The sequence below is a fragment of the Pocillopora verrucosa genome, chromosome 2 (assembly GCF_036669915.1).
Source record: "Pocillopora verrucosa isolate sample1 chromosome 2, ASM3666991v2, whole genome shotgun sequence".
In the NCBI taxonomy this organism is placed as follows: Eukaryota; Metazoa; Cnidaria; class Anthozoa; order Scleractinia; family Pocilloporidae; genus Pocillopora; species Pocillopora verrucosa.
Window position 1 is genome coordinate 9,403,372 of NC_089313.1, and position 14,651 is coordinate 9,418,022.

Sequence of the window (14,651 nt, forward strand, 5' to 3'; positions counted from 1 at the left end):
TTTTAGGATTTTCTTTCATTCGGTTTTTACGTTAGTATCTTGCCCATGCACTTTTAGGATTCTCTTTCCCTCGATTGTTACGTTGGTGTTTCGCGCACTTTTAAGATTTTCTTTCATTTGGTTGCCATTTTAGTTGCTCGCGCACTATTTCATTTGATTGTCACATTCATATTTCGCTTATTCTTTTATCGATTGTTTCGTTAGCATCTTGTCCACATTAGAGATTGTTTTCATCGTTTGTGACATAAATATCGAGTGCACTTTAATATTCGTTGGTATCTTGCGTAGTTTTAGGTTTCTCTTTCATCCGTGTGTTACCTTAGTATCTCGTGGAGGTTTTCGATTCTGTTTCATTCCATTGTTGTGTTTGTATCTCGCCCATTTTTTGAGATTTTCTCTCTTATTCGATTGTTACGTCAGGATCTCGTCTATTTTAAGGATTCTCTGTACTGGATTGTTTCTTCAGTAGCTCGTGCCTTTTGAGGATTCATTTTTATGGATTCTTTGGTCAGTATCTCGCGTTTCAAGGATTTTCCTTCATCGATTGCTTCATTTAAACCTCGCGCACTTTTAAGATATTCTTTAGATTGTTTGTTAATATATTGTGCACTTTTAGGATTCACTTTTATCGCTTATTTTTTCAGTATCTCGTGTAGTTTTAGGATTTTTTTCATTTGATTGTTATCTAAGTTGCTCGCGAATTACTAGTTCTCAATTTTCATTTCATCTTCTTTTAGTATCTCAGTTACTTTTAGAATTTTCTTTCGTCGGTCTTTTCCATAGTGTCTTTCGAACCGTTGGGGTTCTTTTTCTTTCGACTGTTACGTTAGTGTTACACGTATTTTCCTTACTGTCCTTCATTTGGCTTGCTATTTTAGTACCTCACGCACTTCAAGGATTTTATTTCTTCTGGTTATGTTAGTGCCTCCTTCATTATCAAGAATATCTTCCATTTGATTTTTTGCGTTAGTATCTCGCAAATTTTTGGGATTTTCTTTCATTATATTGTTACGTTGGTGGTTCTCCCATTTTTAGGATTTTTCTCATCTGTTTTCGATTTTCACGTTAATATCTCGTGCATATTAAGGCTTCTCTGTCATCCATTGTTTCGTCAGTATCTCGCGAATTTTTAGAATTTTTTTTTATAGATTTATGCGTTTGTGCGTCGCCCAGTTGTAGGATCCTCTCTCATCGACCTTTACGTCGCAGCTTTTGGATTTTCTTTCATTGACTCTTACGTTAGTGTGTCCTGAAATTTTATTATTTTATTTTCTGTGCGGTCAGTATCTTGTGCATTTTAGGTACTCTCTTTCGTCGATTTTTTTTGATATCTCGCGCACTTCATAGATGGCCTCTTTGAGTATCTCTGGCAATGTTAGGATTTTCTTCCGTATTGTATCTCGCACATTTTTAGGATCATCATCCATCAATTGTGATGTTGATGTCTTGCGCATATTTAGGATTCCCTTTCCTCAATTGTTTCGCTAGTATTTCGTGCAGTTTTAGGATTCTCTTTCATCGATTGTTACGTTGCACTTGTGGGACTTTCTTACCTCAAATTGTTGCGTCAGTATCTCCTTACGTTTTAACATTCTTTTTCATCTATTGTCACGCGCACTTTTAGGACTTTGTTATTTGTGATGGTTACGTTAGTATGTCGCCCAGTCTTTGGAATTTTTTCGTATTTATTGTTATGTTTGTATCGCGCTTTATAAGGAATGCGTTACATTTGATTGTTACGGTAGTAAAGCATGCACTTTTATGATTCGTTTAGACGCAGTTACCTGGTAAATCGACAGAACTGTTTCACAAACTCTTTCTTTGTGCCCAGTTTTGTCCGCTATGTTTTAAAATAATTGGTTTATGCTTTTAGCCATGCGTATATCAAAAATGGTCATGAATGCACTTGGGAAGTTTGGAGAACACTCAAGACCTTAAAGGTGTTCTCGGCTGCGTCTCGGGTAACTCTCCGCTTCTCTCGTGCTCTCCAAACTTCCCATCTGCATACACAGCTCGATATACGTACGCTAAGCATGGATCAATTCTCGAGTAACTCAGGAAAAAACAAAACAATGCTACAAGAAACAAGAAAAATTATAATAGTAAATGTGTGAATAAATAAGAATAAAACTAAAAGAAAAGAGATAAATCTAAGTCTTTTACTGTAACTAAAACAGAATGATAATGTTGTAATTCGTATTTTCTGTAATAGATCATAGATGACATCAAAATGTGGTAAGAACGAAAAAAGAATAAAAGGGGCACACGAAACGCTGTTGCTAATGTTTTCACGCACTTTGGCATCTTTTGTAATATAATACTGTTAAGACCCACGGCAATATAAAATGTAATTGTTAAAAAATAAAATCTAATTGTTAAAAAAAAACAAAATGTTTTTTATAGTGACGTCATCTTTGCTCTTGTTCTTCAAAACATCATAAGTAAGAACCAATCGTGTATCAAGGGGGTAAGTTTTTAAAGAAAGTGAGGTGCTGCTTGGGTGGGGGAGTATAACAGGTTTAGAACCAATCAAAGAGCGTGTATCAAGGGGGTTAGTTTCTAAAGAAAGGGTGGTGCTGTGTCAGCGGGGGAGTATAACAAGAACATTTTGGTTTCATCATCAGATAACAAAGGGCTATCGCTGATACATTTTAGGGCCTGTTCCATGGAGGTGGGAGACCCTAGGTAGGTGAGGTAACCCACCTAGCCGTGGTCGAAAAATAAAACGCGTTTACATGCAATCTTACAACCCCGGGGTGCTGAGGTGAGGTTTCTTGAGGTTGTTGTTGCGCTTGCCATTAAGGACTTTGAGCAGAGGCATCCCAAGCTCACATCTCGAAAAAGACGAAAGCTTAATTCTCAAACACATATTAATTTATTCATGAAAGCGTCACGCGTAGTGTTACGCGGTATTTGGTTTCGCGACGAACCGTTGACTAATACGTTGTACGGAATAGTTTGGGGAAACAATTATGGTCGATTTACAACGCTAAATATTCCGAAATGTGAACATTTTACACTCCTCGTGTGTCTGTTGCGGTTTCTGGTGATTTCTGCCGTGAGACGGCTAGGAAATGTACAAAGTTTTAAAACATACATGTTTCGCTTTTGAGCTTTTTGCCATGAACGCGACCCCGGCTGGGCGGGTTACCCCACCTTGACACGTTTGCATGGGAAATTGTCACCCCGGCTGATAGGGTTACCCTACCTGCCAGACCGGGCAACCCGCCTAGGCGGGTCACCCCACCTATCATGTAAACGTGATCAAAATAAAATAAGAAATTATATGGACAAGCGGGTTACCTCACCTACCTGGGGTCCCCCACCTCCATGTAAACTGGCCCTTAGTCGGAGGATGTAAAAATAGGTGCTGTCAAATTTTCAAATTCTCTGTACCGCGTTACCCATCAAATGTCGCTTTCCGATGCAGAGGTGTGTTGTGCATCTGAAGTAAAATGTATATGCCTTAAGCAATGACCTTCGACCAACTTAATTCATTCCTTTTAATTTTTTTCTTTTTTGTCAAACAAGGTCAACTTTTTCCAAATATTCCAGGTGTTAGTTTTGCATCGATGTAAGTTTAAGGAGTTTGTATTTTTGATAGTGCGATACCTTATTGCGGGCTGAAACTTTGCTTGTGAACTGTAAGTTTTGGGATGTTCATCATTTGACTTAAAACTCGGGAAGTTTTGGTTTGAAGTCATATGATGAGATAATTTTGGGGAAATGCTGTTCGGAAATTTTTTAGTATCTTCCGAGGTACTCTTCTATTTTCGTTCAGAACAGAATAACGGAAAATTTCTATCATTTGAATAACTCCTCCATTTCCAGGCTTTTTCTTAAAAATGGTAAGAACCCTCTGTGTCTAAGTTCTATTAACAAATGACCCGATGAGTGATTTGACAATTATTGGACCGAACTCAGCTGTCTGTTGGGTAATTTTCCGACATATCAGATGAAAAGTCTGAGAAATCTGATTGTATTCTCGAACTATTTACATTTCGAACGTCTTCCATACAGCAATATGCTTATGTACCTGAGTGGGCCAAGCGGATATTGACGAAATCTGCCATGGAAAGATCTGAGAATGAACTGAGTCAACTCCACTCCATGCTCAAGGGCCTCACATCTTATGACAAGTTCACCTACCGCATCCAACTCGCCATGTGCAGGGCTATGACATACCTTAAGTAAGTCAGAAGACCTCGACAAGTGATCTTGAATACTATTGACACTTTTTGACCCATTTTTACTTCACTTTAAAAAAGAAAAGTTTCCACACGAATTGTCACCAGAGGAATCAAAGAACACACATGGTAGAGTACTTATAACCAGAAAAAAATTAAAAACCTAAAGTCCAGTGATAGAGCACCATTCTATCACTATGTGCCTTAATGTTACGGAAACAGTGCTTAGCTCTTATGGTTGTGAGTCACGAGGCTTCCTTAAATTTACCTTTGGTTTTGAATTTCAATATTGTTCAGAATGTTGCAGCAACTGTTAAAATTAATTTGATAAGTGGGAGGAGAGAATTGAAAAAATGTGGAGAATTATTTGAAAAAACTGCTTCCATTGCACCGTTTAACGGCAATCGATATTTTGTTTTTCAGAGTGGAGCACCCCCGGGTAGTGTTGCGCAAAGGACATGTTGGTGTCTGTTTTTACTTCATCTTTTCCGGTTCCGTGTTTGTCAACGTTGAGGAGCTGCTCACGAAGACTGGTCACGTGATGTGGCATACAGCAATTACGTTGCATCGAGGAGACAGCTTTGGGGTAGACAGACAACAGTCACCATGTGGCGCTAAATGTGCTCAAATATACTTTGGTGAACAGTCTCTGTTCCTAGAAGTGAACTGAGTCTGGTCGGTGATAGTCTTCCTTCAAAATTTGAGTCCTAACACATTTTGCGCCACATGGAATCTGTTACGCTTAAATGTTTTGAATGACTTATTGCCAAAATTTCACTTTTAAGTGTGTGTAGGGCCTCCTTTATCAACGTAAACAACCACAACAACAAGAAACAAATAGGGAGGTGGAGAATGAATACTGGACTTGCCTTGAGTTAGCATTCTTTCGATGAACGATTCCGTCACCGTATTCAGGGGCGGATACAGGACATTTTCTAAGGGTTGATTTAGCTGATGATTGATGTAAACAATTTTTAAAAGTGAACAACGAAGAAGTAGGCTGATGACAAGGTAAATAACATAATATGAACTGCTGAGAATGCAGAGCAATACAGCAATTTTTTTTTAACCGTGAAGTAATATCATAGACCCGTAAGTTATCTGGGAAGAGGGGGTGCATACCTCTTGCACCCCTCCGCAAGATCCGCCCCTTATAGTCACGTACCATATTTTACCTTCTTACCAAGCTTTTCAAAACATATTTCACAGGCGATTTGATTTAACTTATTTTCAGTCTTCTACTTCATTGCCGCAATACGAATTTACAAATGTGCATGGTTTTGACGTCTCTGTCAGGATCTTCTCTCCTTTATTATCAAACTACGAGTATACCCGGGATTCTACTTAGTGTGATTGGAATGAGGCCATTTAAAACTTGACTAAAGTGGACCTGCTTGTGGCACTTTTTCTAATTAATTTGTTGTACATCCAATCTTTATGCCTAGCTTTATGATTGTGCTGCAAATTACGTCTACCATACATATGTGTTGCGTGTTTCACTTGTTCATGGTTCGAGTTCACTCGGCTCGAAAAACGGCTTGCACTCTTCCAATTTTGCTTCATCTTGCAGGAACTTGCTCTTCTAAGAAACATCAAAAGAACTGCATCAGTGGTGGTGAGAGAGGACACGGAACTCCTGGTGGTAGAAAAAAATGTGTTCTCTAAAACATGCCCCAGAATCTACGACAAAGAACTCTTTGACAAGATTAAATTTTGCAAGTATGTGTAACGTCAAACAGAGAAAAACTCATTGTAACTTGTTAATGACATCTTTGGGCTCCCTAATAAATTATTTCAGTACTTCTCATCAGTAACTCATACTGACTCTTAAAAACCTGATTTCACTGACGAAGAACTTGTTGCATCTTATAAGCTTGTTACTTACACAATACTGATTTATGACATCCTGTATAAAGTACCAATCATATGCTTCGTCGATCTATCTTCTAAGCCTATGCTTTTTATCTAAAACGACTTAATAACCAAGAGTGAGGTCGTTACGGGAAATCACAAACTGAGGCTATTGCTCGGTCAATACGGCTAAGTCAAGGTTTGATTTTGAGATTTGAGGTTTGAAAAAAGAACTCTGTCAATGTCCAACCAATTTGACCTAGCCCTTGGTTTTTCACGCATGTATGGGCTGTATAAGGTCCAACACAGATGGCGAGAGCAATTGAAAATTTCCTTTCCAAAATTCCACTCTACAAAAAAAACTGATATTTTACTTGGACGATTGATAAAATGACACACATACATATGAAATGAAAGGTCACGCCGTAAGTGTTCAATTTTATTACGTGGATAACCGGAAAGCCACAGCTTGTTAACTGCTTTAAAGAAACAAGATTTCCATTTCCTTTGCTTCCAGGAAATGATAGCCATTTCACTCACGAATTCTCCTGAATCTTATCTGTTGTAATAAACTGTGAAGTGCCTGTAGTCAAAATAGCATGATTTCAACAAGTTAGAGTTTGTGATGACTCTGTTTACTATCCGCGATTAAAGTTTAAATTTAAAGTTATTAGCCAAATTAAGCATATTTGACACTTACTTTCAATTTTGACTAGGACTCAGTGAATGCTTTGAGCTAAGCATAAGTTATGAAATTTATCATGTAAAGCAAAGCATTATAGTGTCAGGGAATGATCTTAAATACGATTGAACTTATTTTCGCGGCTGTTTTCCAATCTCGCTGCGTTTATATTCGCCACAATTCTTAGAAGTAAGTCAGTTTTTATGGAAAAAAATTAACCTTTATTTCAATTGCAAGACTTTTAAAGACACCAGAGCTATTTTCAAGGCTTTCAAACTTTCGTGCAATAGTTCACTACTGTGGTTTCAGACTAGTGTTCTCACCACAAATTTTGCGTCCGATCACACTGAAGTACCCAGTTTCGCCTTCATTTTGCATTTCACGATTGTTCTTTGTAAAATACTCGGATTCTTGGTGTCACTTTATTTGCTGTCGTCACTTTTCGCTTTTTTAAGGTTTTACCGTAGAGGCGCGGTGACCTCATGGTTATTGCGCTCGACTCCGGGTCGAGTGACCTGGGTTCGAGCCCTAGCCGGGGTCATTGTGTTGTGCTCCTAGGCAAGACACTTTGCTCTCACATTGCTTCTCTTCACTCAGGTGTACAAATAGGTACCAGCAAATATGCTGGGGTAACCCTGCGATGGATTAGCATCCCATCCAGGGGGAGTAGCAATACTCCTAGTCGCTTCATGCTAAGGAAACCGGAGTTAAGCGCCGGCCCCATGGGCCACTTGGACCTGTATAAAGGCTTTACTACAAATAAACCTCCTGATAACAAGACTAATTCAACATCTATAGGTCTGAGTCTGCGCTTAACTTCATATCAGTTGTATAAAAGCAATAGACTACATTTTCTCGGGTTTTGTAAAAGCAATTGCTGCACTTTCCATCAGTTTACCGGCGTAATAACCCACCTGGGACTTGACCCACTTGACTGAGTACATAGTCATTACTCTTCACAACATTCAAATGGTTAAGAGAAGCAACTTCAGAACATGCTACAGTGATAGAAAGTGAGAGGATTTTTTTTTCCAAATTTCTTTTCAGAGGTTTATCTTTTTTCAGACATTGGGCAGAGGAGGCACTAAGAAACGTTTGTTTTGAGGCACAAATCCAGGAGGTAGGCAAAACACTTTGGTACTATTGTGGATAATGACTGTAAGAATAAGTTTCTAGAAATTTCTAGAATGCCTAGTCATGCTGATACACATACCGTGGAAATCTATCGAACATACTCTTAGGTCACGTAGTAATAATGTAATTCTACCAAAATGCTTATGTTTTAAGCTTCCGGAATGTTCTAGAATGCTTTATAAATGCATGTAAGGACTCAGTCGTGTGGTAGTAGGTGGTTGTTGTTGTTGTCGGGAGTGACCGACTGTCTGGAAAGCTATACCGAGAGGGTAGAAGTACTGTGTTCGTTTCAAGAAGATTTGAAGATAACAGTGAATTTGTGTCAGTGGTGACCTTAGTTATAGTTTGTAGTGGGCTTAAGTAAGTTTATTAAGGATAATAACGGTACAGCCGTTAGGAATCGCTCCTTAATAAGAATATTAAACATTGTTTAACAAAGTAGTCGGATTTTTGAGAGTATGGCCTCCTTTTCATTGGTTAAATTATACCGTAACAGAACATAACAGATAAAAGAAATCTCTCTCACCTAACCGTCTTTTACTTTCAGTGGAAATCGAATAAGATAATCGTGAAAGACAGCAGTAAAGAGTTGGAATGGATTTACCTCTGCATGCAGGTAATTTTCTATCGTATCAGTCAGACAAAACCAATCAGTCCGTCGCTTATTCAATTTGCAAGCAGACAGTTTTTGAGCTAGACAGCTGGCATTAGAACGAGCGCACTAATCGTCAGTCACTCGGTCACTAAGTCGCTGAATTATTCAGCTTCCTACATTACTTCATTCAGTCAGTCAGACACTTAGTGCGTCAGTCACTCAGTCTATCAGTCAATCATTCACAATCAGTTAAGCAGTCTCTCAGTCGGTTAGCTACCCACTCAGTTAGTCGATGGAGTTTCAACTTATGGCTTGCGAGTAGGCTTTCATCAGTGCTGCAACACGAGTTTCTCACCCCCGGGTGAAGTGAGCGTACAAGAGGTCTATGAGGGATCCCGCACTCAAAATGAGAGCTGGTGACGCCAAAGTTCTCGAATACAGTGCCTTTGCCTATAATGGCAGCATTATAATCGGTGAAAAATGATAGAGACCAGCGAGTTATTGACAATCAAATGCAAGCGTGGCTTCCGGTAAACCAAACTTTGAATCTGTCGTTTGAATCATGTTCTTACTGTGTGGCACCTGATCGGCCCATTGAAAGAATTTGCAGTGGCTCTTTCGACATTTTAGATAAATCCTCCAATGATATTTCTCGAACTTGGATTCGCGCAACTTCAAATGTTTGTTGCAGAAGCGTTTCAGATTATCACGATTGCATTTCTACCAATCTGGTATCTGGTCTTAGACATTTTGTAGGTACCGAGGAACCTCTTGCGGACCTGAGAACAAGCAACAATCGCCATAAGGAAAGACCACAAACTCCCATCCCGTCTTGTAACGATGAATACATTGTTGTTCATAATCAGAAACATACAAACTGTTATTCTTGCAATCTCTTACACAATGGCCCTCGCTATTATTACTAGGGCAAATGTTCAGTAATTAAAGCACTTGATCTGCGCGTTCCACCCAAGCCAACCCGTCTGAAGAGAGTAACGAATGATGACATTTATTTTCCTTCCGGCGTACTGAGAAGAAAGCGTAGAACCCAGTCTGATCCGTCCAAAATTTGGAGAAAAGAACTGAAAGAGAGTTTGAAAACACCATTTAGCTTTAATGAAAATGAAATGGTGGATGGAAATCAGGAGGATAATGAAAGGCAAGTAAATATTTTCTTAACCTGTAATCTATTTATTTTGTGCATCAGTATTTACAAATGAATTGGATACAGACGATACAGCTAATATGTCAGTGATCAAGGAAGCTCTAATTGTTTAATCAGCGAGACGTCCGCTAAGTCAGAAATGCAGTGAGTCATTCTTTCCGTCAGCCATTTCGTAATGGTAATAGGACTGAAGGGAATCCAGTTTGGTCTGTGATCATACGAGTTAAACAAAATCGGACGACGGCACAGCGGGAGTTCGATTTGTTTTTCACGAGTTTATAATCATAAAAATCACAATTTTCGAGAAAAGAGGAATAGTCAAGTTATGAAAGAAAGGGAAAATGTGCATCAAAAGACTGACAAAGGAGACGTTAATTGTTTAATTTTGTGATTGGTTGATATATGGTACAACTTTGAATGCGATTGGTTGATTTAAACTAACTTTGAATGTGATTGGCTCGTTGAACTGTCCGATAAAAAGCTGTCGGATAAAAACTTGACGACCCAGACAATTATTAAAATAGATAAAACCAAAATTTAATTCTACATTTTCTTACAACTCCTGACTGTCGACACTCTGCAGAACTTCCATGTCAGAATCTGAGTGGTCTGATTCAGAAGGTGAGATTGCAGGAGCTGAAAGGATTTTGGAGGTGATGGCCGTGCCATATAAGGATGCACCTCACGCTAAGGGAGACACCGATTATATCGTCAATGAAGAAGATGAGGATGATAAAGCGGAAGTGGAAGCTGAAGTCCAACAACCTGTAGTCCAAACTGCCCCATCTGAGCTAGAAAGACGAGATAAGAGGGCATCGGAGAGTTTTTCTGAGCTGATAGAAACTGAATCAAAAGCGGGAAAACTGAATAAAGACGTGGTCTACTTAAATATAGCATCGTTAAAGAACGGCGACATCTTCGTGAGTAAAAGAAAACTAATTTTGTTATTTGTTCTTTGTGCGTAGTTCGGATTTATTTCAAGCACGCGCGAGCGATATTAATCGATTGTTCGGTAAGATATGCACGTCATGTAATGAACTATCAATTTAGATACCTTAGTTTTGCTACCTTTACCTTAGTTTTCTACATGGAGCGAAGTAACTTATGTTGGGAGCGAAGTCACTTATTTGACGGAGCGATCTAACTTTTGGTTAGAGCAATCTAACTGGAAGCGATCTAACCATGGTGTGATCTAACTGTAATTCAGTCAAAACTAGACCGCATAGCTCGCAAATGGCTATTGCTCTCATTATTTTTTAAGAAAAATGTTTCAAAATTGACTTAAGTAATCGCGTTGGGATGGAAAAAGAGAATCGCGACCTTGTTACCTCGTCAGAGGCTTACTATGAATGGCACTGGCAGTGAAATGTATGTTTGGTTTGTCAGACTGTTCAATCACTACCCTACCACAACCAGATTTATTTACCAAATTGAGAGGACTCATGGCTCAAGAAACGTAAATCATATATTTTGTTCATGGCTTGCTGAAAAAGGTGCACAATAATCTCCAGCCACATTTGGTTTTTTCTTTTGGGTTAGCTACTGTATCATTGATAAGTCACTAATAAGTCAACATAAGTCATTAATGACTTAATAAATCATTCCTCAAGAGGTTCTAACCTTGCTCACGTATAAATTTCACGTCGTGAAATGCTCTGCAAAACCGCTTATGTCGTTTTCAATTAAAAATGTTTAATTGAAAAAGAAAGAGAATCATACTAATCATACTACAGGCACTCGCTGCCAGAATTTAGAATTTTTAAAGAGAGGAGTCTTTTTAGTAAGCCAGAAACAAAGTCAGCTTGAGGCATTCCACGGCTTTCGGTTATCGATTACGTTTGACACCAATACAACGATGACATGTATTTGTGCTTCGATTACCACCAGGTGGCCTGCATATAACGAGAGGTGGTCTGAATGAGTCCGATACGCGCCTTCCTGAGTTAAGCTGCACTCTAACTGCCTTTTGTGATAGGTCCAAATTCTACAACAACTTGGTCAAGCCCGTTTTATCCTAGATCTGGGTTTACATATCAAAATCCTCCTTCCTCGTCGGGCTGTATTATTTGTAATCCTTGTGAACATTTCGGTGCGACTTAACAAGTACTTTGATATTTCAATTTTCATAATTTCTTCCTCTAAACCTTTACTATTACATCCAAGTTTTGGAAGTAGAATTTAGTTCGTTGCACGGTGATTCTGTTTGCAGGATGTCTCTGAGGTTCTCAGGCCGACGGGGCGAAGATTGATGCTCGTCAGCAAAGGGGCGGTCATGTTAAGAATTAGAAGGGATGACTTTTTCCGCTACTCTTCCAAGACGACGTTAAGGGTGGCCAGAAAAATGGTGCAAGAGCTAGAGTGAGTATCAATAGTTTTGCGATGAAGTGACTGTATATAGAAATTGTTGGCTTGATGCTTTTATCCTCTCTTAAAGCCTGTACAAATTTCTCTGTTGTTTTCCAAAAGTGTAGGAATGATACAAATAAGTTATTCGCCAGCCAAGTCAGCCAGGAGGTCCGAATTGAGAAAAACTGTGCCCTTTGTCCACTCAAGAAAAAGAACGCGATATTTCCCAATGCTAACCGACCTAGGCTGGAGAATAACATTTTCATTTTTTTTCTAAAACTCAACGAAATTCTTGCTAAAAGAACCCGAATGATTTAGGGCTGTAATTACGTCAAGATCCTCTCGAAACTGAACATTTTTTGAGCGAATAGATGGCACTGAAAACAGAGGTAATGCATTTTTAAAACATCTCTGTTTACGTGATGATAAAGGTGATTTACAAGTATCTGTCACGATCTGTCAACTAGAGAGCGCGATAGAAAAAAAGTGCATATACAGTTTTAAAAAATCATCGGGAATGATTTGGCATACAAACTCAACTTCAATGACTGTCGCGACAATTTTAATACGGCTTTTTATCATATCCTCTAGTTGCTGTTGTGTAATTTACGTTATAAATGTCCAGATTTAACCTGGTAAGGTTTACAAAAGTGTATTTGTAAAAGAGCTCAAAAATAACTGTTTTACGCCAAACAAATTGTTTAGGATAGTTTAGATATCAAATAAATGAACGTTCCATCGATTTATTCAGTTATGAAAAAACAACTTACGTTTTGACATTATGAGTTACTTTTTGTAAAAGACTAAAAATAATTGTCAACGGTTTTAAGGCCAGGCGTCAACCATTTAACTTCTTACACCGTAACATCAGAATGCATATTCTTCATCTTCATACTGTCCTCTATACGTTTCCAAAGAGGCTGACAAGGAGAATTTGTTTCACAATGAAGAGCTGCTTTAGTCGGTGATCATCTCCGCTATTCTTATGACTTTCATGTTCGTTTCAGGGATGATACTGTAAGGAGAAATTAGATGCTAGTCACTCTTAGGGGTTAAAGGGTTAATAGCACATCTGATACCACAAATTTATTTGAAAGAGGGAGAAAAGAGAGGACTGATGAGTTATTGATCGGCTTAAGGTCGTAAACGACGTATTCACTTATGAATACTGCCCAGCCGGCAAAACGGAATATTTTTATGAGCAATGACAACGAAGCTAGGAACTCGGCGATTCACGAAAGGAAAATTCGGACCACGCTAAGAACCAATAAGACTGCAGGATTCTTTACCGTGCCCTCTGAGAAAAATATAATACCTCATTATCTGTTTTCAACACGAACTATTTTCTCTATGGTAACTGGTCAGAATAAAAGGTAAATTGCGAACTGCAGAAAATGTATAGATTTAGCCAAGCCTAGAAGTGGAGCTCCCGTTAGTCTATTTTCTATTAGACCTCCTAATGGGCTGTTGAAGAGGTTAGGCGAGGAAAATTAGGACTAACGCTCGAATCTTCGGATTTACAAACTCTCTATGATGGCCAATTTACATTATCAAGTCAGTTGATAAAGCCAAATTATCCTCACATCTATTAGCCTATGACAAGCCTCTGTGTAATGCCTTACCGTGTCTGTGCAGTAACTTCACTGGAATTCGGCATTCGTGTATGTGTTTTTCATCATCTTCTACCAGTGTTTCTTGGCGCACACGAATGAGATTTCCAATTAATGCACCCAATCCATTACCTTGTTCCTTTCCCTTCTACTTCCATAAAGCCCATTTTTGTACCCACAATGCAATTGGCCGTGCATGCTAGAAGTAGCGCCTTTTGCATACGGTCACACTCTCCAACCCCTATCATTTTCTTTCAGCTTGATCTGTTACTGTCATTTTTTACTTCGCTTCGCTTTTACTTCGCTGCAAGCTCGCCATTAATAAAGATAATAGGCCTGAATGGAGTCTAATTCGGTCTGTAATCATGCGAGTGTTACAAAATCGGACGACCGTGAAGCGGGAGTCCGATTTGTTAATCACGACTATGTTTACGGACAGAATTGGACGACACGAAGTCCTGTTACAAATTAGTCATAACCATTATAATTTCCGACAAAAAATACATCTAGAAAATAAATCTCCAGTGAAGACAATGTATAAAGTTAAAATTACTCCAATTTGGAAATTCCCCAGTTTTTCATAGAATAAGTGGTTGTTGCTATGGTTCTTGTGATCGATTGTTTGATTGGTGGATTTAGCTGAGTGAACTCAGTACGATTGGCCGCTTTAACTGTCCGATTACACTGTGTGATTACAACTACACAAAATAATTAGTGAAAGATAAAACAGTTAGTGCTCCAATCATATTTAAGGAAATTCTTGTTCTGACTGATTAACAGCAATTTTTCAGTTTTTCGCTTCATTTCAGCTTCTACCTCATCGTTCAAGAATTTCCCTTGCGAATTTGTTTCATCTATTATTTCAGTTCAGCCGTTAGGGATAGGTTCTCATAAAAAGCATGATCAATTTTCGCAAATTTCAAAATAGCTTTCTTTAATATAGGAGAGATTAAATTAATTCTTTCCTACAGCAATGAAAATTGTGTTTCAATTCAGCAATAAACCAATATTTACGAAGAACCTGGGTCTTTGCATGAAATATTGCGGCTTTACATGCTAAGAAATGGCATTTCATCAAGCT